Source organism: Opisthocomus hoazin, chromosome 13, assembly GCF_030867145.1.
Source record: "Opisthocomus hoazin isolate bOpiHoa1 chromosome 13, bOpiHoa1.hap1, whole genome shotgun sequence".
NCBI classification, from domain to species: Eukaryota; Metazoa; Chordata; class Aves; order Opisthocomiformes; family Opisthocomidae; genus Opisthocomus; species Opisthocomus hoazin.
This window is the reverse complement of record NC_134426.1, coordinates 12306532-12334093: the sequence shown is the minus strand read 5'-3', so window position 1 is coordinate 12334093 and position 27562 is coordinate 12306532.

Here is a 27562-nt window from a genome sequence, read left to right as displayed (position 1 = left end):
CGGAGCAGGGCTGCGAAAGGAGCCTGGCTGGGACACCAAATTTCCCAGGCTACGTTTGAAGTTTGAGGTGGCAAGACAAGTAAGCAGCCCCATTCTCTGTGCCTCTGTGCGAGCACTGCCATGGGCAGATGAGGCTGAGCAACAGCTTTCCAGGCTAGCCCCTTCTGGCTGCCAGCTATCTGCAGACGTTCGCACTTTCGGAGCAGGGCTGCGAAAGGAGCCTGGCAGGGACACCATCATTCCCAGCATGCGTTTGAAGTTTCAAGTGGCAAGATAAGCAAGCAGCCCCATTCTCTGTGCCTCTGTGCGAGCACTGCCATGGGCAGATGAGGCTGAGCAACAGCTTTCCAGGCTAGCCCCTTCTGGCTGCCAGCTATCTGCAGACGTTCGCAATTTCGGAGCAGGGCTGCGAAAGGAGCCTGGCTGGGACACCAACTTTCCAAGCATGCGTTTGAATTTTCAAGTGGCAAGACAAGCAAGCAGCCCCATTCTCTGTGCCTCTATGCGAACAGTGCCATGGGCAGATGAGGCTGAGCAACAGCTTTCCAGGCTAGCCCCTTCTGGCTGCCAGCTATCTGCAGACGTTCGCACTTTCGGAGCAGGGCTGCGAAAGGAGCCTGGCAGGGACACCACCATTCCCAGCATGCGTTTAAAGTTTGAGGTGCCAAGACAAGCAAGCAGCCCCATTCTCTGTGCCTCTGTGCGAGCACTGCCATGGGCAGATGAGGCTGAGCAACAGCTTTCCAGGCTAGCCCCTTCTGGCTGCCAGCTATCTGCAGACATTCGCACTTTCGGAGCAGGGCTGCGAAAGAAGCCTGGCTGGGACACCAACTTTCCCAGGCTACGTTTGAAGTTTGAGGTGGCAAGACAAGCAAGCAGCCCCATTCTCTGTGCCTCTGTGCCAGCACTGCCATGGGCAGATGAGGCTGAGCAACAGCTTTCCAGGCTAGCCCCTTCTGGCTGCCAGCTATCTGCAGACGTTCGCAATTTCGGAGCAGGGCTGCGAAAGGAGCCTGGCAGGGATACCAACTTTCCCAGCATGCGTTTGAAGTTTCAAGTGGCAAGACAAGCAAGCAGCCCCATTCTCTGTGCCTCTATGCGAACAGTGCCATGGGCAGATGAGGCTGAGCAACAGCTTTCCAGGCTAGCCCCTTCTGGCTGCCAGCTATCTGCAGACGTTCGCACTTTCGGAGCAGGGCTGTGATAGGAGCCTGGCAGGGACACCATCATTCCCAGCATGCGTTTGAAGTTTCAAGTGGCAAGATAAGCAAGCAGCCCCATTCTCTGTGCCTCTATGCGAACAGTGCCATGGGCAGATGAGGCTGAGCAACAGCTTTCCAGGATAGCCTCTTCTGCCTGCCAGCTATCTGCAGACGTTCGCACTTTCGGAGCAGGGCTGCGAAAGGAGCCTGGCTGGGACACAACCTTCCCCAGGCTACGTTTGAAGTTTGAGGTGGCAAGACAAGCAAGGAGACCCATTCTCTGTGCCTCTGTGCGAGCACTGCCATGGGCAGATGAGGCTGAGCAACAGCTTTCCAGGCTAGCCCCTTCTGCCTGCCAGCTATCTGCAGACGTTCGCACTTTCGGAGCAGGGCTGTGATAGGAGCCTGGTAGGGACACCACCATTCCCAGCATGCGTTTGAAGTTTCAAATGGCAAGATAAGCAAGCAGCCCCATTCTCTGTGCCTCTATGCGAACAGTGCCATGGGCAGATGAGGCTGAGCAACAGCTTTCCAGGATAGCCCCTTCTGGCTGCCAGCTATCTGCAGACGTTCGCACTTTCGGAGCAGGGCTGCCAAAGAAGCCTGGCTGGGACACCAACTTTCCCAGGCTACGTTTGAAGTTTGAGGTGGCAAGACAAGCAAGCAGCCCATTCTCTGTCCCTTGTGCGAGCACTGCCATGGACAGATGAGGCTGAGCAACAGCTTTCCACGCTAGCCTCTTCTGCCTGCCAGCTATCTGCAGACGTTCGCACTTTCGAAGCAGGGCTGCGAAAGGAGCCTAGCAGGGACACCACCATTCCCAGCATGCGTTTGAAGTTTCAAGTGGCAAGACAAGCAAGCAGCCCCATTCTCTGTGCCTCTATGCGAACAGTGCCTTGGGCAGATGAGGCTGAGCAACAGCTTTCCAGGCTAGCCCCTTCTGGCTGCCAGCTAGCTGCAGACGTTCGCACTTTCGGAGCAGGGCTGCGAAAGGAGCCTGGCTGGGACACCAACTTTCCCAGCACGCGTTTGAAGTTTCAAGTGGCAAGACAAGCAAGCAGCCCCATTCTCTGTGCCTCTGTGCTAACAGTGCCATGGGCAGATGAGGCTGAGCAGCAGCTTTCCAGGCTAGCCCCTTCTGGCTGCCAGCTATCTGCAGACGTTCGCACTTTCGGAGCAGGGCTGCGAAAGGAGCCTGGCTGGGACACCAACTTTCCCAGGCTATGTTTGAAGTTTGAGGTGGCAAGACAAGCAAGCAGCCCCATTCTCTGTGCCTCTGTGCGAGCACTGCCATGGGCAGATGAGGCTGAGCAACAGCTTTCCACGCTAGCCCCTTCTGGCTGCCAGCTATCTGCAGACGTTCGCACTTTCGGAGCAGGGCTGCGAAAGAAGCCTGGCAGGGACACCAACTTTCCCAGGCTACGTTTGAAGTTTGAGGTGGCAAGACAAGCAAGCAGCCCCATTCTCTGTGCCTCTGTGCCAGCACTGCCATGGGCAGATGAGGCTGAGCAACAGCTTTCCAGGCTAGCCCCTTCTGGCTGCCAGCTATCTGCAGACGTTCGCAATTTCGGAGCAGGGCTGCGAAAGGAGCCTGGCAGGGATACCAACTTTCCCAGCATGCGTTTGAAGTTTCAAGTGGCAAGAAAAGCAAGCAGCCCCATTCTCTGTGCCTCTATGCGAGCACTGCCATGGGCAGATGAGGCTGAGCAACAGCTTTCCAGGCTAGCCCCTTCTGGCTGCCAGCTATCTGCAGACGTTCGCACTTTCGGAGCAGGGCTGTGATAGGAGCCTGGTAGGGACACCACCATTCCCAGCATGCGTTTGAAGTTTCAAATGGCAAGATAAGCAATCAGCCCCATTCTCTGTGCCTCTGTGCTAACAGTGCCATGGGCAGATGAGGCTGAGCAACAGCTTTCCAGGCTAGCCCCTTCTGGCTGCCAGCTATCTGCAGACGTTCGCACTTTCGGAGCAGGGCTGCCAAAGAAGCCTGGCTGGGACACCAACTTTCCCAGGCTACGTTTGAAGTTTGAGGTGGCAAGACAAGCAAGCAGCCCATTCTCTGTCCCTTGTGCGAGCACTGCCATGGACAGATGAGGCTGAGCAACAGCTTTCCACGCTAGCCTCTTCTGCCTGCCAGCTATCTGCAGACGTTCGCACTTTCGAAGCAGGGCTGCGAAAGGAGCCTAGCAGGGACACCACCATTCCCAGCATGCGTTTGAAGTTTCAAGTGGCAAGACAAGCAAGCAGCCCCATTCTCTGTGCCTCTATGCGAACAGTGCCTTGGGCAGATGAGGCTGAGCAACAGCTTTCCAGGCTAGCCCCTTCTGGCTGCCAGCTAGCTGCAGACGTTCGCACTTTCGGAGCAGGGCTGCGAAAGGAGCCTGGCTGGGACACCAACTTTCCCAGCAAGCGTTTGAAGTTTCAAGTGGCAAGACAAGCAAGCAGCCCCATTCTCTGTGCCTCTGTGCTAACAGTGCCATGGGCAGATGAGGCTGAGCAGCAGCTTTCCAGGCTAGCCCCTTCTGGCTGCCAGCTATCTGCAGACGTTCGCACTTTCGGAGCAGGGCTGCGAAAGGAGCCTGGCTGGGACACCAACTTTCCCAGGCTATGTTTGAAGTTTGAGGTGGCAAGACAAGCAAGCAGCCCCATTCTCTGTGCCTCTGTGCGAGCACTGCCATGGGCAGATGAGGCTGAGCAACAGCTTTCCACGCTAGCCCCTTCTGGCTGCCAGCTATCTGCAGACGTTCGCACTTTCGGAGCAGGGCTGCGAAAGAAGCCTGGCTGGGACACCAACTTTCCCAGGCTACGTTTGAAGTTTGAGGTGGCAAGACAAGCAAGCAGCCCCATTCTCTGTGCCTCTGTGCCAGCACTGCCATGGGCAGATGAGGCTGAGCAACAGCTTTCCAGGCTAGCCCCTTCTGGCTGCCAGCTATCTGCAGACGTTCGCAATTTCGGAGCAGGGCTGCGAAAGGAGCCTGGCAGGGATACCAACTTTCCCAGCATGCGTTTGAAGTTTCAAGTGGCAAGACAAGCAAGCAGCCCCATTCTCTGTGCCTCTGTGCGAGCACTGCCATGGGCAGATGAGGCTGAGCAACAGCTTTCCAGGCTAGCCCCTTCTGGCTGCCAGCTATCTGCAGACGTTCGCACTTTCAAAGCAGGGCTGCGAAAGGAGCCTGGCTGGGACACCAAATTTCCCAGGCTACGTTTGAAGTTTGAGGTGGCAAGACAAGCAAGCAGCCCCATTCTCTGTCCCTTGTGCGCGCACTGCCATGGACAGATGAGGCTGAGCAACAGCTTTCCACGCTAGCCTCTTCTGCCTGCCAGCTATCTGCAGACGTTCGCACTTTCAAAGCAGGGCTGCGAAAGGAGCCTGGCTGGGACACCAAATTTCCCAGGCTACGTTTGAAGTTTGAGGTGGCAAGACAAGTAAGCAGCCCCATTCTCTGTGCCTCTGTGCGAGCACTGCCATGGGCAGATGAGGCTGAGCAACAGCTTTCCAGGCTAGCCCCTTCTGGCTGCCAGCTATCTGCAGACGTTCGCACTTTCGGAGCAGGGCTGCGAAAGGAGCCTGGCAGGGACACCATCATTCCCAGCATGCGTTTGAAGTTTCAAGTGGCAAGATAAGCAAGCAGCCCCATTCTCTGTGCCTCTGTGCCAGCACTGCCATGGGCAGATGAGGCTGAGCAACAGCTTTCCAGGCTAGCCCCTTCTGGCTGCCAGCTATCTGCAGACGTTCGCAATTTCGGAGCAGGGCTGCGAAAGGAGCCTGGCTGGGACACCAACTTTCCAAGCATGCGTTTGAATTTTCAAGTGGCAAGACAAGCAAGCAGCCCCATTCTCTGTGCCTCTATGCGAACAGTGCCATGGGCAGATGAGGCTGAGCAACAGCTTTCCAGGCTAGCCCCTTCTGGCTGCCAGCTATCTGCAGACGTTCGCACTTTCGGAGCAGGGCTGCGAAAGGAGCCTGGCAGGGACACCACCATTCCCAGCATGCGTTTAAAGTTTGAGGTGCCAAGACAAGCAAGCAGCCCCATTCTCTGTGCCTCTGTGCGAGCACTGCCATGGGCAGATGAGGCTGAGCAACAGCTTTCCAGGCTAGCCCCTTCTGGCTGCCAGCTATCTGCAGACATTCGCACTTTCGGAGCAGGGCTGCGAAAGAAGCCTGGCTGGGACACCAACTTTCCCAGGCTACGTTTGAAGTTTGAGGTGGCAAGACAAGCAAGCAGCCCCATTCTCTGTGCCTCTGTGCCAGCACTGCCATGGGCAGATGAGGCTGAGCAACAGCTTTCCAGGCTAGCCCCTTCTGGCTGCCAGCTATCTGCAGACGTTCGCAATTTCGGAGCAGGGCTGCGAAAGGAGCCTGGCAAGGATACCAACTTTCCCAGCATGCGTTTGAAGTTTCAAGTGGCAAGACAAGCAAGCAGCCCCATTCTCTGTGCCTCTATGCGAACAGTGCCATGGGCAGATGAGGCTGAGCAACAGCTTTCCAGGCTAGCCCCTTCTGGCTGCCAGCTATCTGCAGACGTTCGCACTTTCGGAGCAGGGCTGTGATAGGAGCCTGGCAGGGACACCATCATTCCCAGCATGCGTTTGAAGTTTCAAGTGGCAAGATAAGCAAGCAGCCCCATTCTCTGTGCCTCTATGCGAACAGTGCCATGGGCAGATGAGGCTGAGCAACAGCTTTCCAGGATAGCCTCTTCTGCCTGCCAGCTATCTGCAGACGTTCGCACTTTCGGAGCAGGGCTGCGAAAGGAGCCTGGCTGGGACACAACCTTCCCCAGGCTACGTTTGAAGTTTGAGGTGGCAAGACAAGCAAGGAGACCCATTCTCTGTGCCTCTGTGCGAGCACTGCCATGGGCAGATGAGGCTGAGCAACAGCTTTCCAGGCTAGCCCCTTCTGCCTGCCAGCTATCTGCAGACGTTCGCACTTTCGGAGCAGGGCTGTGATAGGAGCCTGGTAGGGACACCACCATTCCCAGCATGCGTTTGAAGTTTCAAATGGCAAGATAAGCAAGCAGCCCCATTCTCTGCGCCTCTATGCGAACAGTGCCATGGGCAGATGAGGCTGAGCAACAGCTTTCCAGGCTAGCCCCTTCTGGCTGCCAGCTATCTGCAGACGTTCGCACTTTCGGAGCAGGGCTGCCAAAGGAGCCTGGCTGGGACACCAACTTTCCCAGGCTATGTTTGAAGTTTGAGGTGGCAAGACAAGCAAGCAGCCCCATTCTCTGTGCCTCTGTGCGAGCACTGCCATGGGCAGATGAGGCTGAGCAACAGCTTTCCAGGCTAGCCCCTTCTGGCTGCCAGCTATCTTCAGACGTTCGCAATTTCGGAGCAGGGCTGCGAAAGGAGCCTGGCAGGGATACCAACTTTCCCAGCATGCGTTTGAAGTTTCAAGTGGCAAGACAAGCAAGCAGCCCCATTCTCTGTGCCTCTATGCGAGCACTGCCATGGGCAGATGAGGCTGAGCAACAGCTTTCCAGGCTAGCCCCTTCTGGCTGCCAGCTATCTGCAGACGTTCGCACTTTCGGAGCAGGGCTGTGATAGGAGCCTGGTAGGGACACCACCATTCCCAGCATGCGTTTGAAGTTTCAAATGGCAAGATAAGCAATCAGCCCCATTCTCTGTGCCTCTGTGCTAACAGTGCCATGGGCAGATGAGGCTGAGCAGCAGCTTTCCAGGCTAGCCCCTTCTGGCTGCCAGCTATCTGCAGACGTTCGCACTTTCGGAGCAGGGCTGCCAAAGGAGCCTGGCTGGGACACCAACTTTCCCAGGCTACGTTTGAAGTTTGAGGTGGCAAGACAAGCAAGCAGCCCCATTCTCTGTCCCTTGTGCGAGCACTGCCATGGACAGATGAGGCTGAGCAACAGCTTTCCACGCTAGCCTCTTCTGCCTGCCAGCTATCTGCAGACGTTCGCACTTTCGGAGCAGGGCTGCGAAAGGAGCCTGGCTGGGACACCAAATTTCCCAGGCTACGTTTGAAGTTTGAGGTTGCAAGACAAGTAAGCAGCCCCATTCTCTGTGCCTCTGTGCGAGCACTGCCATGGGCAGATGAGGCTGAGCAACAGCTTTCCAGGCTAGCCCCTTCTGGCTGCCAGCTATCTGCAGACGTTCGCACTTTCGGAGCAGGGCTGTGATAGGAGCCTGGCAGGGACACCATCATTCCCAGCATGCGTTTGAAGTTTCAAGTGGCAAGATAAGCAAGCAGCCCCATTCTCTGTGCCTCTGTGCGAGCACTGCCATGGGCAGATGAGGCTGAGCAACAGCTTTCCAGGCTAGCCCCTTCTGCCTGCCAGCTATCTGCAGACGTTCGCAATTTCGGAGCAGGGCTGCGAAAGGAGCCTGGCTGGGACACCAACTTTCCAAGCATGCGTTTGAATTTTCAAGTGGCAAGACAAGCAAGCAGCCCAATTCTCTGTGCCTCTATGCGAACAGTGCCATGGGCAGATGAGGCTGAGCAACAGCTTTCCAGGCTAGCCCCTTCTGGCTGCCAGCTATCTGCAGACGTTCGCACTTTCGGAGCAGGGCTGCGAAAGGAGCCTGGCAGGGACACCACCATTCCCAGCATGCGTTTAAAGTTTGAGGTGGCAAGACAAGCAAGCAGCCCCATTCTCTGTGCCTCTGTGCGAGCACTGCCATGGGCAGATGAGGCTGAGCAACAGCTTTCCACGCTAGCCCCTTCTGGCTGCCAGCTATCTGCAGACGTTCGCACTTTCGGAGCAGGGCTGCGAAAGAAGCCTGGCTGGGACACCAACTTTCCCAGGCTACGTTTGAAGTTTGAGGTGGCAAGACAAGCAAGCAGCCCCATTCTCTGTGCCTCTGTGCCAGCACTGCCATGGGCAGATGAGGCTGAGCAACAGCTTTCCAGGCTAGCCCCTTCTGGCTGCCAGCTATCTGCAGACGTTCGCAATTTCGGAGCAGGGCTGCGAAAGGAGCCTGGCAGGGATACCAACTTTCCCAGCATGCGTTTGAAGTTTCAAGTGGCAAGACAAGCAAGCAGCCCCATTCTCTGTGCCTCTATGCGAACAGTGCCATGGGCAGATGAGGCTGAGCAACAGCTTTCCAGCATAGCCCCTTCTGGCTGCCAGCTATCTGCAGACGTTCGCACTTTCGGAGCAGGGCTGTGATAGGAGCCTGGCAGGGACACCATCATTCCCAGCATGCGTTTGAAGTTTCAAGTGGCAAGATAAGCAAGCAGCCCCATTCTCTGTGCCTCTATGCGAACAGTGCCATGGGCAGATGAGGCTGAGCAACAGCTTTCCAGGATAGCCTCTTCTGCCTGCCAGCTATCTGCAGACGTTCGCACTTTCGGAGCAGGGCTGCGAAAGGAGCCTGGCTGGGACACAACCTTCCCCAGGCTACGTTTGAAGTTTGAGGTGGCAAGACAAGCAAGGAGACCCATTCTCTGTGCCTCTGTGCGAGCACTGCCATGGGCAGATGAGGCTGAGCAACAGCTTTCCACGCTAGCCCCTTCTGGCTGCCAGCTATCTGCAGACGTTCGCACTTTCGGAGCAGGGCTGCGAAAGAAGCCTGGCTGGGACACCAACTTTCCCAGGCTACGTTTGAAGTTTGAGGTGGCAAGACAAGCAAGCAGCCCCATTCTCTGTGCCTCTGTGCCAGCACTGCCATGGGCAGATGAGGCTGAGCAACAGCTTTCCAGGCTAGCCCCTTCTGGCTGCCAGCTATCTGCAGACGTTCGCAATTTCGGAGCAGGGCTGCGAAAGGAGCCTGGCAGGGATACCAACTTTCCCAGCATGCGTTTGAAGTTTCAAGTGGCAAGACAAGCAAGCAGCCCCATTCTCTGTGCCTCTGTGCGAGCACTGCCATGGGCAGATGAGGCTGAGCAACAGCTTTCCAGGCTAGCCCCTTCTGGCTGCCAGCTATCTGCAGACGTTCGCACTTTCGGAGCAGGGCTGCCAAAGGAGCCTGGCTGGGACACCAACTTTCCCAGGCTACGTTTGAAGTTTGAGGTGGCAAGACAAGCAAGCAGCCCCATTCTCTGTCCCTTGTGCGAGCACTGCCATGGACAGATGAGGCTGAGCAACAGGTTTCCACGCTAGCCTCTTCTGCCTGCCAGCTATCTGCAGACGTTCGCACTTTCAAAGCAGGGCTGCGAAAGGAGCCTGGCTGGGACACCAAATTTCCCAGGCTACGTTTGAAGTTTGAGGTGGCAAGACAAGTAAGCAGCCCCATTCTCTGTGCCTCTGTGCGAGCACTGCCATGGGCAGATGAGGCTGAGCAACAGCTTTCCAGGCTAGCCCCTTCTGGCTGCCAGCTATCTGCAGACGTTCGCACTTTCGGAGCAGGGCTGCGAAAGGAGCCTGGCAGGGACACCATCATTCCCAGCATGCGTTTGAAGTTTCAAGTGGCAAGATAAGCAAGCAGCCCCATTCTCTGTGCCTCTGTGATAGCACTGCCATGGGCAGATGAGGCTGAGCAACAGCTTTCCAGGCTAGCCCCTTCTGCCTGCCAGCTATCTGCAGACGTTCGCAATTTCGGAGCAGGGCTGCGAAAGGAGCCTGGCTGGGACACCAACTTTCCAAGCAAGCGTTTGAATTTTCAAGTGGCAAGACAAGCAAGCAGCCCCATTCTCTGTGCCTCTATGCGAACAGTGCCATGGGCAGATGAGGCTGAGCAACAGCTTTCCAGGCTAGCCCCTTCTGGCTGCCAGCTATCTGCAGACGTTCGCACTTTCGGAGCAGGGCTGCGAAAGGAGCCTGGCAGGGACACCACCATTCCCAGCATGCGTTTAAAGTTTGAGGTGCCAAGACAAGCAAGCAGCCCCATTCTCTGTGCCTCTGTGCGAGCACTGCCATGGGCAGATGAGGCTGAGCAACAGCTTTCCAGGCTAGCCCCTTCTGGCTGCCAGCTATCTGCAGACATTCGCACTTTCGGAGCAGGGCTGCGAAAGAAGCCTGGCTGGGACACCAACTTTCCCAGGCTACGTTTGAAGTTTGAGGTGGCAAGACAAGCAAGCAGCCCCATTCTCTGTGCCTCTGTGCCAGCACTGCCATGGGCAGATGAGGCTGAGCAACAGCTTTCCAGGCTAGCCCCTTCTGGCTGCCAGCTATCTGCAGACGTTCGCAATTTCGCAGCAGGGCTGCGAAAGGAGCCTGGCAGGGATACCAACTTTCCCAGCATGCGTTTGAAGTTTCAAGTGGCAAGACAAGCAAGCAGCCCCATTCTCTGTGCCTCTATGCGAACAGTGCCATGGGCAGATGAGGCTGAGCAACAGCTTTCCAGGCTAGCCCCTTCTGGCTGCCAGCTATCTGCAGACGTTCGCACTTTCGGAGCAGGGCTGTGATAGGAGCCTGGCAGGGACACCATCATTCCCAGCATGCGTTTGAAGTTTCAAGTGGCAAGATAAGCAAGCAGCCCCATTCTCTGTGCCTCTATGCGAACAGTGCCATGGGCAGATGAGGCTGAGCAACAGCTTTCCAGGATAGCCTCTTCTGCCTGCCAGCTATCTGCAGACGTTCGCACTTTCGGAGCAGGGCTGCGAAAGGAGCCTGGCTGGGACACAACCTTCCCCAGGCTACGTTTGAAGTTTGAGGTGGCAAGACAAGCAAGGAGACCCATTCTCTGTGCCTCTGTGCGAGCACTGCCATGGGCAGATGAGGCTGAGCAACAGCTTTCCAGGCTAGCCCCTTCTGCCTGCCAGCTATCTGCAGACGTTCGCACTTTCGGAGCAGGGCTGTGATAGGAGCCTGGTAGGGACACCACCATTCCCAGCATGCGTTTGAAGTTTCAAATGGCAAGATAAGCAAGCAGCCCCATTCTCTGTGCCTCTATGCGAACAGTGCCATGGGCAGATGAGGCTGAGCAACAGCTTTCCAGGCTAGCCCCTTCTGGCTGCCAGCTATCTGCAGACGTTCGCACTTTCGGAGCAGGGCTGCCAAAGAAGCCTGGCTGGGACACCAACTTTCCCAGGCTACGTTTGAAGTTTGAGGTGGCAAGACAAGCAAGCAGCCCATTCTCTGTCCCTTGTGCGAGCACTGCCATGGACAGATGAGGCTGAGCAACAGCTTTCCACGCTAGCCTCTTCTGCCTGCCAGCTATCTGCAGACGTTCGCACTTTCGAAGCAGGGCTGCGAAAGGAGCCTAGCAGGGACACCACCATTCCCAGCATGCGTTTGAAGTTTCAAGTGGCAAGACAAGCAATCAGCCCCATTCTCTGTGCCTCTATGCGAACAGTGCCATGGGCAGATGAGGCTGAGCAACAGCTTTCCAGGCTAGCCCCTTCTGGCTGCCAGCTAGCTGCAGACGTTCGCACTTTCGGAGCAGGGCTGCGAAAGGAGCCTGGCTGGGACACCAACTTTCCCAGCACGCGTTTGAAGTTTCAAGTGGCAAGACAAGCAAGCAGCCCCATTCTCTGTGCCTCTGTGCTAACAGTGCCATGGGCAGATGAGGCTGAGCAGCAGCTTTCCAGGCTAGCCCCTTCTGGCTGCCAGCTATCTGCAGACGTTCGCACTTTCGGAGCAGGGCTGCGAAAGAAGCCTGGCTGGGACACCAACTTTCCCAGGCTACGTTTGAAGTTTGAGGTGGCAAGACAAGCAAGCAGCCCCATTCTCTGTGCCTCTGTGCCAGCACTGCCATGGGCAGATGAGGCTGAGCAACAGCTTTCCAGGCTAGCCCCTTCTGGCTGCCAGCTATCTGCAGACGTTCGCAATTTCGGAGCAGGGCTGCGAAAGGAGCCTGGCAGGGATACCAACTTTCCCAGCATGCGTTTGAAGTTTCAAGTGGCAAGACAAGCAAGCAGCCCCATTCTCTGTGCCTCTATGCGAACAGTGCCATGGGCAGATGAGGCTGAGCAACAGCTTTCCAGCATAGCCCCTTCTGGCTGCCAGCTATCTGCAGACGTTCGCACTTTCGGAGCAGGGCTGTGATAGGAGCCTGGCAGGGACACCATCATTCCCAGCATGCGTTTGAAGTTTCAAGTGGCAAGATAAGCAAGCAGCCCCATTCTCTGTGCCTCTATGCGAACAGTGCCATGGGCAGATGAGGCTGAGCAACAGCTTTCCAGGATAGCCTCTTCTGCCTGCCAGCTATCTGCAGACGTTCGCACTTTCGGAGCAGGGCTGCGAAAGGAGCCTGGCAGGGACACAACCTTCCCCAGGCTACGTTTGAAGTTTGAGGTGGCAAGACAAGCAAGGAGACCCATTCTCTGTGCCTCTGTGCCAGCACTGCCATGGGCAGATGAGGCTGAGCAACAGCTTTCCACGCTAGCCCCTTCTGGCTGCCAGCTATCTGCAGACATTCGCACTTTCGGAGCAGGGCTGCGAAAGAAGCCTGGCTGGGACACCAACTTTCCCAGGCTACGTTTGAAGTTTGAGGTGGCAAGACAAGCAAGCAGCCCCATTCTCTGTGCCTCTGTGCCAGCACTGCCATGGGCAGATGAGGCTGAGCAACAGCTTTCCAGGCTAGCCCCTTGTGGCTGCCAGCTATCTGCAGACGTTCGCAATTTCGGAGCAGGGCTGCGAAAGGAGCCTGGCAGGGATACCAACTTTCCCAGCATGCGTTTGAAGTTTCAAGTGGCAAGACAAGCAAGCAGCCCCATTCTCTGTGCCTCTGTGCGAGCACTGCCATGGGCAGATGAGGCTGAGCAACAGCTTTCCAGGCTAGCCCCTTCTGGCTGCCAGCTATCTGCAGACGTTCGCACTTTCGGAGCAGGGCTGCCAAAGGAGCCTGGCTGGGACACCAACTTTCCCAGGCTACGTTTGAAGTTTGAGGTGGCAAGACAAGCAAGCAGCCCCATTCTCTGTCCCTTGTGCGAGCACTGCCATGGACAGATGAGGCTGAGCAACAGGTTTCCACGCTAGCCTCTTCTGCCTGCCAGCTATCTGCAGACGTTCGCACTTTCAAAGCAGGGCTGCGAAAGGAGCCTGGCTGGGACACCAAATTTCCCAGGCTACGTTTGAAGTTTGAGGTGGCAAGACAAGTAAGCAGCCCCATTCTCTGTGCCTCTGTGCGAGCACTGCCATGGGCAGATGAGGCTGAGCAACAGCTTTCCAGGCTAGCCCCTTCTGGCTGCCAGCTATCTGCAGACGTTCGCACTTTCGGAGCAGGGCTGCGAAAGGAGCCTGGCAGGGACACCATCATTCCCAGCATGCGTTTGAAGTTTCAAGTGGCAAGATAAGCAAGCAGCCCCATTCTCTGTGCCTCTGTGATAGCACTGCCATGGGCAGATGAGGCTGAGCAACAGCTTTCCAGGCTAGCCCCTTCTGCCTGCCAGCTATCTGCAGACGTTCGCAATTTCGGAGCAGGGCTGCGAAAGGAGCCTGGCTGGGACACCAACTTTCCAAGCAAGCGTTTGAATTTTCAAGTGGCAAGACAAGCAAGCAGCCCCATTCTCTGTGCCTCTATGCGAACAGTGCCATGGGCAGATGAGGCTGAGCAACAGCTTTCCAGGCTAGCCCCTTCTGGCTGCCAGCTATCTGCAGACGTTCGCACTTTCGGAGCAGGGCTGCGAAAGGAGCCTGGCAGGGACACCACCATTCCCAGCATGCGTTTAAAGTTTGAGGTGCCAAGACAAGCAAGCAGCCCCATTCTCTGTGCCTCTGTGCGAGCACTGCCATGGGCAGATGAGGCTGAGCAACAGCTTTCCAGGCTAGCCCCTTCTGGCTGCCAGCTATCTGCAGACATTCGCACTTTCGGAGCAGGGCTGCGAAAGAAGCCTGGCTGGGACACCAACTTTCCCAGGCTACGTTTGAAGTTTGAGGTGGCAAGACAAGCAAGCAGCCCCATTCTCTGTGCCTCTGTGCCAGCACTGCCATGGGCAGATGAGGCTGAGCAACAGCTTTCCAGGCTAGCCCCTTCTGGCTGCCAGCTATCTGCAGACGTTCGCAATTTCGCAGCAGGGCTGCGAAAGGAGCCTGGCAGGGATACCAACTTTCCCAGCATGCGTTTGAAGTTTCAAGTGGCAAGACAAGCAAGCAGCCCCATTCTCTGTGCCTCTATGCGAACAGTGCCATGGGCAGATGAGGCTGAGCAACAGCTTTCCAGGCTAGCCCCTTCTGGCTGCCAGCTATCTGCAGACGTTCGCACTTTCGGAGCAGGGCTGTGATAGGAGCCTGGCAGGGACACCATCATTCCCAGCATGCGTTTGAAGTTTCAAGTGGCAAGATAAGCAAGCAGCCCCATTCTCTGTGCCTCTATGCGAACAGTGCCATGGGCAGATGAGGCTGAGCAACAGCTTTCCAGGATAGCCTCTTCTGCCTGCCAGCTATCTGCAGACGTTCGCACTTTCGGAGCAGGGCTGCGAAAGGAGCCTGGCTGGGACACAACCTTCCCCAGGCTACGTTTGAAGTTTGAGGTGGCAAGACAAGCAAGGAGACCCATTCTCTGTGCCTCTGTGCGAGCACTGCCATGGGCAGATGAGGCTGAGCAACAGCTTTCCAGGCTAGCCCCTTCTGCCTGCCAGCTATCTGCAGACGTTCGCACTTTCGGAGCAGGGCTGTGATAGGAGCCTGGTAGGGACACCACCATTCCCAGCATGCGTTTGAAGTTTCAAATGGCAAGATAAGCAAGCAGCCCCATTCTCTGTGCCTCTATGCGAACAGTGCCATGGGCAGATGAGGCTGAGCAACAGCTTTCCAGGCTAGCCCCTTCTGGCTGCCAGCTATCTGCAGACGTTCGCACTTTCGGAGCAGGGCTGCCAAAGAAGCCTGGCTGGGACACCAACTTTCCCAGGCTACGTTTGAAGTTTGAGGTGGCAAGACAAGCAAGCAGCCCATTCTCTGTCCCTTGTGCGAGCACTGCCATGGACAGATGAGGCTGAGCAACAGCTTTCCACGCTAGCCTCTTCTGCCTGCCAGCTATCTGCAGACGTTCGCACTTTCGAAGCAGGGCTGCGAAAGGAGCCTAGCAGGGACACCACCATTCCCAGCATGCGTTTGAAGTTTCAAGTGGCAAGACAAGCAATCAGCCCCATTCTCTGTGCCTCTATGCGAACAGTGCCATGGGCAGATGAGGCTGAGCAACAGCTTTCCAGGCTAGCCCCTTCTGGCTGCCAGCTAGCTGCAGACGTTCGCACTTTCGGAGCAGGGCTGCGAAAGGAGCCTGGCTGGGACACCAACTTTCCCAGCACGCGTTTGAAGTTTCAAGTGGCAAGACAAGCAAGCAGCCCCATTCTCTGTGCCTCTGTGCTAACAGTGCCATGGGCAGATGAGGCTGAGCAGCAGCTTTCCAGGCTAGCCCCTTCTGGCTGCCAGCTATCTGCAGACGTTCGCACTTTCGGAGCAGGGCTGCGAAAGGAGCCTGGCTGGGACACCAACTTTCCCAGGCTATGTTTGAAGTTTGAGGTGGCAAGACAAGCAAGCAGCCCCATTCTCTGTGCCTCTGTGCGAGCACTGCCATGGGCAGATGAGGCTGAGCAACAGCTTTCCACGCTAGCCCCTTCTGGCTGCCAGCTATCTGCAGACGTTCGCACTTTCGGAGCAGGGCTGCGAAAGAAGCCTGGCTGGGACACCAACTTTCCCAGGCTACGTTTGAAGTTTGAGGTGGCAAGACAAGCAAGCAGCCCCATTCTCTGTGCCTCTGTGCGAGCACTGCCATGGGCAGATGAGGCTGAGCAACAGCTTTCCACGCTAGCCCCTTCTGGCTGCCAGCTATCTGCAGACGTTCGCACTTTCGGAGCAGGGCTGCGAAAGAAGCCTGGCTGGGACACCAACTTTCCCAGGCTACGTTTGAAGTTTGAGGTGGCAAGACAAGCAAGCAGCCCCATTCTCTGTGCCTCTGTGCCAGCACTGCCATGGGCAGATGAGGCTGAGCAACAGCTTTCCAGGCTAGCCCCTTCTGGCTGCCAGCTATCTGCAGACGTTCGCAATTTCGGAGCAGGGCTGCGAAAGGAGCCTGGCAGGGATACCAACTTTCCCAGCATGCGTTTGAAGTTTCAAGTGGCAAGACAAGCAAGCAGCCCCATTCTCTGTGCCTCTATGCGAACAGTGCCATGGGCAGATGAGGCTGAGCAACAGCTTTCCAGGCTAGCCCCTTCTGGCTGCCAGCTATCTGCAGACGTTCGCACTTTCGGAGCAGGGCTGTGATAGGAGCCTGGCAGGGACACCATCATTCCCAGCATGCGTTTGAAGTTTCAAGTGGCAAGATAAGCAAGCAGCCCCATTCTCTGTGCCTCTATGCGAACAGTGCCATGGGCAGATGAGGCTGAGCAACAGCTTTCCAGGATAGCCTCTTCTGCCTGCCAGCTATCTGCAGACGTTCGCACTTTCGGAGCAGGGCTGCGAAAGGAGCCTGGCTGGGACACAACCTTCCCCAGGCTACGTTTGAAGTTTGAGGTGGCAAGACAAGCAAGGAGACCCATTCTCTGTGCCTCTGTGCGAGCACTGCCATGGGCAGATGAGGCTGAGCAACAGCTTTCCAGGCTAGCCCCTTCTGCCTGCCAGCTATCTGCAGACGTTCGCACTTTCGGAGCAGGGCTGTGATAGGAGCCTGGTAGGGACACCACCATTCCCAGCATGCGTTTGAAGTTTCAAATGGCAAGATAAGCAAGCAGCCCCATTCTCTGTGCCTCTATGCGAACAGTGCCATGGGCAGATGAGGCTGAGCAACAGCTTTCCAGGCTAGCCCCTTCTGGCTGCCAGCTATCTGCAGACGTTCGCACTTTCGGAGCAGGGCTGCCAAAGAAGCCTGGCTGGGACACCAACTTTCCCAGGCTACGTTTGAAGTTTGAGGTGGCAAGACAAGCAAGCAGCCCATTCTCTGTCCCTTGTGCGAGCACTGCCATGGACAGATGAGGCTGAGCAACAGCTTTCCACGCTAGCCTCTTCTGCCTGCCAGCTATCTGCAGACGTTCGCACTTTCGAAGCAGGGCTGCGAAAGGAGCCTAGCAGGGACACCACCATTCCCAGCATGCGTTTGAAGTTTCAAGTGGCAAGACAAGCAATCAGCCCCATTCTCTGTGCCTCTATGCGAACAGTGCCATGGGCAGATGAGGCTGAGCAACAGCTTTCCAGGCTAGCCCCTTCTGGCTGCCAGCTAGCTGCAGACGTTCGCACTTTCGGAGCAGGGCTGCGAAAGGAGCCTGGCTGGGACACCAACTTTCCCAGCACGCGTTTGAAGTTTCAAGTGGCAAGACAAGCAAGCAGCCCCATTCTCTGTGCCTCTGTGCTAACAGTGCCATGGGCAGATGAGGCTGAGCAGCAGCTTTCCAGGCTAGCCCCTTCTGGCTGCCAGCTATCTGCAGACGTTCGCACTTTCGGAGCAGGGCTGCGAAAGGAGCCTGGCTGGGACACCAACTTTCCCAGGCTATGTTTGAAGTTTGAGGTGGCAAGACAAGCAAGCAGCCCCATTCTCTGTGCCTCTGTGCGAGCACTGCCATGGGCAGATGAGGCTGAGCAACAGCTTTCCACGCTAGCCCCTTCTGGCTGCCAGCTATCTGCAGACGTTCGCACTTTCGGAGCAGGGCTGCGAAAGAAGCCTGGCTGGGACACAACCTTCCCCAGGCTACGTTTGAAGTTTGAGGTGGCAAGACAAGCAAGGAGACCCATTCTCTGTGCCTCTGTGCGAGCACTGCCATGGGCAGATGAGGCTGAGCAACAGCTTTCCAGGCTAGCCCCTTCTGCCTGCCAGCTATCTGCAGACGTTCGCACTTTCGGAGCAGGGCTGTGATAGGAGCCTGGTAGGGACACCACCATTCCCAGCATGCGTTTGAAGTTTCAAATGGCAAGATAAGCAAGCAGCCCCATTCTCTGTGCCTCTATGCGAACAGTGCCATGGGCAGATGAGGCTGAGCAACAGCTTTCCAGGCTAGCCCCTTCTGGCTGCCAGCTATCTGCAGACGTTCGCACTTTCGGAGCAGGGCTGCCAAAGAAGCCTGGCTGGGACACCAACTTTCCCAGGCTACGTTTGAAGTTTGAGGTGGCAAGACAAGCAAGCAGCCCATTCTCTGTCCCTTGTGCGAGCACTGCCATGGACAGATGAGGCTGAGCAACAGCTTTCCACGCTAGCCTCTTCTGCCTGCCAGCTATCTGCAGACGTTCGCACTTTCGAAGCAGGGCTGCGAAAGGAGCCTAGCAGGGACACCACCATTCCCAGCATGCGTTTGAAGTTTCAAGTGGCAAGACAAGCAATCAGCCCCATTCTCTGTGCCTCTATGCGAACAGTGCCATGGGCAGATGAGGCTGAGCAACAGCTTTCCAGGCTAGCCCCTTCTGGCTGCCAGCTAGCTGCAGACGTTCGCACTTTCGGAGCAGGGCTGCGAAAGGAGCCTGGCTGGGACACCAACTTTCCCAGCACGCGTTTGAAGTTTCAAGTGGCAAGACAAGCAAGCAGCCCCATTCTCTGTGCCTCTATGCGAACAGTGCCATGGGCAGATGAGGCTGAGCAGCAGCTTTCCAGGCTAGCCCCTTCTGGCTGCCAGCTATCTGCAGACGTTCGCACTTTCGGAGCAGGGCTGCGAAAGGAGCCTGGCTGGGACACCAACTTTCCCAGGCTATGTTTGAAGTTTGAGGTGGCAAGACAAGCAAGCAGCCCCATTCTCTGTGCCTCTGTGCGAGCACTGCCATGGGCAGATGAGGCTGAGCAACAGCTTTCCACGCTAGCCCCTTCTGGCTGCCAGCTATCTGCAGACGTTCGCACTTTCGGAGCAGGGCTGCGAAAGAAGCCTGGCTGGGACACCAACTTTCCCAGGCTACGTTTGAAGTTTGAGGTGGCAAGACAAGCAAGCAGCCCCATTCTCTGTGCCTCTGTGCGAGCACTGCCATGGGCAGATGAGGCTGAGCAACAGCTTTCCACGCTAGCCCCTTCTGGCTGCCAGCTATCTGCAGACGTTCGCACTTTCGGAGCAGGGCTGCGAAAGAAGCCTGGCTGGGACACCAACTTTCCCAGGCTACGTTTGAAGTTTGAGGTGGCAAGACAAGCAAGCAGCCCCATTCTCTGTGCCTCTGTGCCAGCATTGCCATGGGCAGATGAGGCTGAGCAACAGCTTTCCAGGCTAGCCCCTTCTGGCTGCCAGCTATCTGCAGACGTTCGCAATTTCGGAGCAGGGCTGCGAAAGGAGCCTGGCAGGGATACCAACTTTCCCAGCATGCGTTTGAAGTTTCAAGTGGCAAGACAAGCAAGCAGCCCCATTCTCTGTGCCTCTATGCGAACAGTGCCATGGGCAGATGAGGCTGAGCAACAGCTTTCCAGGCTAGCCCCTTCTGGCTGCCAGCTATCTGCAGACGTTCGCAATTTCGGAGCAGGGCTGCGAAAGGAGCCTGGCTGGGACACCAACTTTCCAAGCATGCGTTTGAATTTTCAAGTGGCAAGACAAGCAAGCAGCCCCATTCTCTGTGCCTCTATGCGAACAGTGCCATGGGCAGATGAGGCTGAGCAACAGCTTTCCAGGCTAGCCCCTTCTGGCTGCCAGCTATCTGCAGACGTTCGCACTTTCGGAGCAGGGCTGCGAAAGGAGCCTGGCAGGGACACCACCATTCCCAGCATGCGTTTAAAGTTTGAGGTGGCAAGACAAGCAAGCAGCCCCATTCTCTGTGCCTCTGTGCGAGCACTGCCATGGGCAGATGAGGCTGAGCAACAGCTTTCCACGCTAGCCCCTTCTGGCTGCCAGCTATCTGCAGACGTTCGCACTTTCGGAGCAGGGCTGCGAAAGAAGCCTGGCTGGGACACCAACTTTCCCAGGCTACGTTTGAAGTTTGAGGTGGCAAGACAAGCAAGCAGCCCCATTCTGTGTGCCTCTGTGCCAGCACTGCCATGGGCAGATGAGGCTGAGCAACAGCTTTCCAGGCTAGCCCCTTCTGGCTGCCAGCTATCTGCAGACGTTCGCAATTTCGGAGCAGGGCTGCGAAAGGAGCCTGGCAGGGATACCAACTTTCCCAGCATGCGTTTGAAGTTTCAAGTGGCAAGACAAGCAAGCAGCCCCATTCTCTGTGCCTCTATGCGAACAGTGCCATGGGCAGATGAGGCTGAGCAACAGCTTTCCAGCATAGCCCCTTCTGGCTGCCAGCTATCTGCAGACGTTCGCACTTTCGGAGCAGGGCTGTGATAGGAGCCTGGCAGGGACACCGTCATTCCCAGCATGCGTTTGAAGTTTCAAGTGGCAAGATAAGCAAGCAGCCCCATTCTCTGTGCCTCTATGCGAACAGTGCCATGGGCAGATGAGGCTGAGCAACAGCTTTCCAGGATAGCCTCTTCTGCCTGCCAGCTATCTGCAGACGTTCGCACTTTCGGAGCAGGGCTGCGAAAGGAGCCTGGCTGGGACACAACCTTCCCCAGGCTACGTTTGAAGTTTGAGGTGGCAAGACAAGCAAGGAGACCCATTCTCTGTGCCTCTGTGCGAGCACTGCCATGGGCAGATGAGGCTGAGCAACAGCTTTCCAGGCTAGCCCCTTCTGCCTGCCAGCTATCTGCAGACGTTCGCACTTTCGGAGCAGGGCTGTGATAGGAGCCTGGTAGGGACACCACCATTCCCAGCATGCGTTTGAAGTTTCAAATGGCAAGATAAGCAAGCAGCCCCATTCTCTGTGCCTCTATGCGAACAGTGCCATGGGCAGATGAGGCTGAGCAACAGCTTTCCAGGCTAGCCCCTTCTGCCTGCCAGCTATCTGCAGACGTTCGCACTTTCGGAGCAGGGCTGCCAAAGAAGCCTGCCTGGGACACCAACTTTCCCAGGCTACGTTTGAAGTTTGAGGTGGCAAGACAAGCAAGCATCCCATTCTCTGTGCCTCTGTGCCAGCACTGCCATGGACAGATGAGGCTGAGCAACAGCTTTCCACGCTAGCCTCTTCTGCCTGCCAGCTATCTGCAGACGTTCGCACTTTCGAAGCAGGCCTGCGAAAGGAGCCTAGCAGGGACACCACCATTCCCAGCATGCGTTTGAAGTTTCAAGTGGCAAGACAAGCAAGCAGCCCCATTCTCTGTGCCTCTATGCGAGCACTGCCATGGGCAGATGAGGCTGAGCAACAGCTTTCCAGGCTAGCCCCTTCTGGCTGCCAGCTATCTGCAGACGTTCGCACTTTCGGAGCAGGGCTGTGATAGGAGCCTGGTAGGGACACCACCATTCCCAGCATGCGTTTGAAGTTTCAAATGGCAAGATAAGCAATCAGCCCCATTCTCTGTGCCTCTGTGCTAACAGTGCCATGGGCAGATGAGGCTGAGCAGCAGCTTTCCAGGCTAGCCCCTTCTGGCTGCCAGCTATCTGCAGACGTTCGCACTTTCGGAGCAGGGCTGCCAAAGGAGCCTGGCTGGGACACCAACTTTCCCAGGCTACGTTTGAAGTTTGAGGTGGCAAGACAAGCAAGCAGCCCCATTCTCTGTGCCTCTGTGCGAGCACTGCCATGGACAGATGAGGCTGAGCAACAGCTTTCCACGCTAGCCTCTTCTGCCTGCCAGCTATCTGCAGACGTTCGCACTTTCAAAGCAGGGCTGCGAAAGGAGCCTGGCTGGGACACCAAATTTCCCAGGCTACGTTTGAAGTTTGAGGTGGCAAGACAAGTAAGCAGCCCCATTCTCTGTGCCTCTGTGCGAGCACTGCCATGGGCAGATGAGGCTGAGCAACAGCTTTCCAGGCTAGCCCCTTCTGGCTGCCAGCTATCTGCAGACGTTCGCACTTTCGGAGCAGGGCTGCCAAAGGAGCCTGGCAGGGACACCATCATTCCCAGCATGCGTTTGAAGTTTCAAGTGGCAAGATAAGCAAGCAGCCCCATTCTCTGTGCCTCTGTGCGAGCACTGCCATGGGCAGATGAGGCTGAGCAACAGCTTTCCAGGCTAGCCCCTTCTGGCTGCCAGCTATCTGCAGACGTTCGCAATTTCGGAGCAGGGCTGCGAAAGGAGCCTGGCTGGGACACCAACTTTCCAAGCATGCGTTTGAATTTTCAAGTGGCAAGACAAGCAAGCAGCCCCATTCTCTGTGCCTCTATGCGAACAGTGCCATGGGCAGATGAGGCTGAGCAACAGCTTTCCAGGCTAGCCCCTTCTGGCTGCCAGCTATCTGCAGACGTTCGCACTTTCGGAGCAGGGCTGCGAAAGGAGCCTGGCAGGGACACCACCATTCCCAGCATGCGTTTAAAGTTTGAGGTGGCAAGACAAGCAAGCAGCCCCATTCTCTGTGCCTCTGTGCGAGCACTGCCATGGGCAGATGAGGCTGAGCAACAGCTTTCCACGCTAGCCCCTTCTGGCTGCCAGCTATCTGCAGACGTTCGCACTTTCGGAGCAGGGCTGCGAAAGAAGCCTGGCTGGGACACCAACTTTCCCAGGCTACGTTTGAAGTTTGAGGTGGCAAGACAAGCAAGCAGCCCCATTCTCTGTGCCTCTGTGCCAGCACTGCCATGGGCAGATGAGGCTGAGCAACAGCTTTCCAGGCTAGCCCCTTCTGGCTGCCAGCTATCTGCAGACGTTCGCAATTTCGGAGCAGGGCTGCGAAAGGAGCCTGGCAGGGATACCAACTTTCCCAGCATGCGTTTGAAGTTTCAAGTGGCAAGACAAGCAAGCAGCCCCATTCTCTGTGCCTCTATGCGAACAGTGCCATGGGCAGATGAGGCTGAGCAACAGCTTTCCAGCATAGCCCCTTCTGGCTGCCAGCTATCTGCAGACGTTCGCACTTTCGGAGCAGGGCTGTGATAGGAGCCTGGCAGGGACACCATCATTCCCAGCATGCGTTTGAAGTTTCAAGTGGCAAGATAAGCAAGCAGCCCCATTCTCTGTGCCTCTATGCGAACAGTGCCATGGGCAGATGAGGCTGAGCAACAGCTTTCCAGGATAGCCTCTTCTGCCTGCCAGCTATCTGCAGACGTTCGCACTTTCGGAGCAGGGCTGCGAAAGGAGCCTGGCTGGGACACAACCTTCCCCAGGCTACGTTTGAAGTTTGAGGTGGCAAGACAAGCAAGGAGACCCATTCTCTGTGCCTCTGTGCGAGCACTGCCATGGGCAGATGAGGCTGAGCAACAGCTTTCCAGGCTAGCCCCTTCTGCCTGCCAGCTATCTGCAGACGTTCGCACTTTCGGAGCAGGGCTGTGATAGGAGCCTGGTAGGGACACCACCATTCCCAGCATGCGTTTGAAGTTTCAAGTGGCAAGATAAGCAAGCAGCCCCATTCTCTGTGCCTCTATGCGAACAGTGCCATGGGCAGATGAGGCTGAGCAACAGCTTTCCAGGCTAGCCCCTTCTGGCTGCCAGCTATCTGCAGACGTTCGCACTTTCGGAGCAGGGCTGCCAAAGAAGCCTGGCTGGGACACCAACTTTCCCAGGCTACGTTTGAAGTTTGAGGTGGCAAGACAAGCAAGCAGCCCATTCTCTGTCCCTTGTGCGAGCACTGCCATGGACAGATGAGGCTGAGCAACAGCTTTCCACGCTAGCCTCTTCTGCCTGCCAGCTATCTGCAGACGTTCGCACTTTCGAAGCAGGCCTGCGAAAGGAGCCTAGCAGGGACACCACCATTCCCAGCATGCGTTTGAAGTTTCAAGTGGCAAGACAAGCAAGCAGCCCCATTCTCTGTGCCTCTATGCGAACAGTGCCTTGGGCAGATGAGGCTGAGCAACAGCTTTCCAGGCTAGCCCCTTCTGGCTGCCAGCTATCTGCAGACGTTCGCACTTTCGGAGCAGGGCTGCGAAAGGAGCCTGGCTGGGACACCAACTTTCCCAGCACGCGTTTGAAGTTTCAAGTGGCAAGACAAGCAAGCAGCCCCATTCTCTGTGCCTCTATGGGAACAGTGCCATGGGCAGATGAGGCTGAGCAACAGCTTTCCAGGCTAGCCCCTTCTGGCTGCCAGCTATCTGCAGACGTTCGCACTTTCGGAGCAGGGCTGCGAAAGGAGCCTGGCAGGGACACCATCATTCCCAGCATGCGTTTGAAGTTTCAAGTGGCAAGATAAGCAAGCAGCCCCATTCTCTGTGCCTCTATGCGAACACTGCCATGGGCAGATGAGGCTGAGCAACAGCTTTCCAGGCTAGCCCCTTCTGGCTGCCAGCTATCTGCAGACGTTCGCACTTTCGGAGCAGGGCTGCGAAAGGAGCCTGGCAGGGACACCACCATTCCCAGCATGCGTTTAAAGTTTGAGGTGGCAAGACAAGCAAGCAGCCCCATTCTCTGTGCCTCTGTGCGAGCACTGCCATGGGCAGATGAGGCTGAGCAACAGCTTTCCACGCTAGCCCCTTCTGGCTGCCAGCTATCTGCAGACGTTTGCACTTTCGGAGCAGGGCTGCGAAAGAAGCCTGGCTGGGACACCAACTTTCCCAGGCTACGTTTGAAGTTTGAGGTGGCAAGACAAGCAAGCAGCCCCATTCTCTGTGCCTCTGTGCCAGCACTGCCATGGGCAGATGAGGCTGAGCAACAGCTTTCCAGGCTAGCCCCTTCTGGCTGCCAGCTATCTGCAGACGTTCGCACTTTCGGAGCAGGGCTGCGAAAGGAGCCTGGCAGGGATACCAACTTTCCCAGCATGCGTTTGAAGTTTCAAGTGGCAAGACAAGCAAGCAGCCCCATTCTCTGTGCCTCTATGCGAGCACTGCCATGGGCAGATGAGGCTGAGCAACAGCTTTCCAGGCTAGCCCCTTCTGGCTGCCAGCTATCTGCAGACGTTCGCACTTTCGGAGCAGGGCTGTGATAGGAGCCTGGTAGGGACACCACCATTCCCAGCATGCGTTTGAAGTTTCAAGTGGCAAGATAAGCAAGCAGCCCCATTCTCTGTGCCTCTGTGCGAGCACTGCCATGGGCAGATGAGGCTGAGCAGCAGCTTTCCAGGCTAGCCCCTTCTGGCTGCCAGCTATCTGCAGACGTTCGCACTTTCGGAGCAGGGCTGCCAAAGGAGCCTGGCTGGGACACCAACTTTCCCAGGCTACGTTTGAAGTTTGAGGTGGCAAGACAAGCAAGCAGCCCCATTCTCTGTCCCTTGTGCGAGCACTGCCATGGACAGATGAGGCTGAGCAACAGCTTTCCACGCTAGCCTCTTCTGCCTGCCGGCTATCTGCAGACGTTCGCACTTTCGGAGCAGGGCTGCAAAAGGAGCCTAGCAGGGACACTACCATTCCCAGCATGCGTTTGAAGTTTCAAGTGGCAAGACAAGCAAGCAGCCCCATTCTCTGTGCCTCTGTGCGAACAGTGCCATGGGCAGATGAGGCTGAGCAACAGCTTTCCAGGCTAGCCCCTTCTGGCTGCCAGCTATCTGCAGACGTTCGCACTTTCGGAGCAGGGCTGCCAAAGGAGCCTGGCTGGGACACCAACTTTCCCAGGCTACGTTTGAAGTTTGAGGTGGCAAGACAAGCAAGGAGTCCCATTCTCTGTGCCTCTATGCGAGCACTGCCATGGGCAGATGAGGCTGAGCAACAGCTTTGCAGGCTAGCCCCTTCTGGCTGCCAGCTATCTGCAGACGTTCGCACTTTCGGAACAGGGCTGCGAAAGGAGCCTGGCTGGGACACCAACTTTCCCAGGCTACGTTTGAAGTTTGAGGTGGCAAGACAAGCAAGCAGCCCCATTCTCTGTGCCTCTGTGCGAGCACTGCCATGGGCAGATGAGGCTGAGCAACAGCTTTCCAGGCTAGCCCCTTCTGCCTGCCAGCTATCTGCAGACGTTCGCAATTTCGGAGCAGGGCTGCGAAAGGAGCCTGGCTGGGACACCAACTTTCCAAGCATGCATTTGAATTTTCAAGTGGCAAGACAAGCAAGCAGCCCCATTCTCTGTGCCTCTATGCGAACAGTGCCATGGGCAGATGAGGCTGAGCAACAGCTTTCCAGGCTAGCCCCTTCTGGCTGCCAGCTATCTGCAGACGTTCGCACTTTCGGAGCAGGGCTGTGATAGGAGCCTGGTAGGGACACCACCACTCCCAGCATGCGTTTGAAGTTTCGAATGGCAAGATAAGCAATCAGCCCCATTCTCTGTGCCTCTGTGCGAACAGTGCCATGGGCAGATGAGGCTGAGCAGCAGCTTTCCAGGCTAGCCCCTTCTGGCTGCCAGCTATCTGCAGACGTTCGCACTTTCGGAGCAGGGCTGCCAAAGGAGCCTGGCTGGGACACCAACTTTCCCAGGCTACGTTTGAAGTTTGAGGTGGCAAGACAAGCAAGCAGCCCCATTCTCTGTCCCTTGTGCGAGCACTGCCATGGACAGATGAGGCTGAGCAACAGCTTTCCACGCTAGCCTCTTCTGCCTGCCAGCTATCTGCAGACGTTCGCACTTTCAAAGCAGGGCTGCGAAAGGAGCCTGGCTGGGACACCAACTTTCCCAGGCTACGTTTGAAGTTTGAGGTGGCAAGACAAGCAAGCAGCCCCATTCTCTGTGCCTCTATGCGAACAGTTCCATGGGCAGATGAGGCTGAGCAACAGCTTTCCAGGCTAGCCCCTTCTGCCTGCCAGCTATCTGCAGACGTTCGCACTTTCGGAGCAGGGCTGCGAAAGGAGCCTGGCAGGGACACCATCATTCCCAGCATGCGTTTGAAGTTTCAAGTGGCAAGATAAGCAAGCAGCCCCATTCTCTGTGCCTCTGTGCGAGCACTGCCATGGGCAGATGAGGCTGAGCAACAGCTTTCCAGGCTAGCCCCTTCTGGCTGCCAGCTATCTGCAGACGTTCGCAATTTCGGAGCAGGGCTGCGAAAGGAGCCTGGCTGGGACACCAACTTTCCAAGCATGCGTTTGAATTTTTAAGTGGCAAGACAAGCAAGCAGCCCCATTCTCTGTGCCTCTATGCGAACAGTGCCATGGGCAGATGAGGCTGAGCAACAGCTTTCCAGGCTAGCCCCTTCTGGCTGCCAGCTATCTGCAGACGTTCGCACTTTCGGAGCAGGGCTGTGATAGGAGCCTGGTAGGGACACCACCATTCCCAGCATGCGTTTGAAGTTTCAAATGGCAAGATAAGCAATCAGCCCCATTCTCTGTGCCTCTGTGCGAACAGTGCCATGGGCAGATGAGGCTGAGCAGCAGCTTTCCAGGCTAGCCCCTTCTGGCTGCCAGCTATCTGCAGACGTTCGCACTTTCGGAGCAGGGCTGCCAAAGGAGCCTGGCTGGGACACCAACTTTCCCAGGCTACGTTTGAAGTTTGAGGTGGCAAGACAAGCAAGCAGCCCCATTCTCTGTCCCTTGTGCGAGCACTGCCATGGACAGATGAGGCTGAGCAACAGCTTTCCACGCTAGCCTCTTCTGGCTGCCAGCTATCTGCAGACGTTCGCACTTTCAAAGCAGGGCTGCGAAAGGAGCCTGGCAGGGACACCATCATTCCCAGCATGCGTTTGAAGTTTCAAGTGGCAAGATAAGCAAGCAGCCCCATTCTCTGTGCCTCTGTGCGAGCACTGCCATGGGCAGATGAGGCTGAGCAACAGCTTTCCAGGCTAGCCCCTTCTGGCTGCCAGCTATCTGCAGACGTTCGCAATTTCGGAGCAGGGCTGCGAAAGGAGCCTGGCTGGGACACCAACTTTCCAAGCATGCGTTTGAATT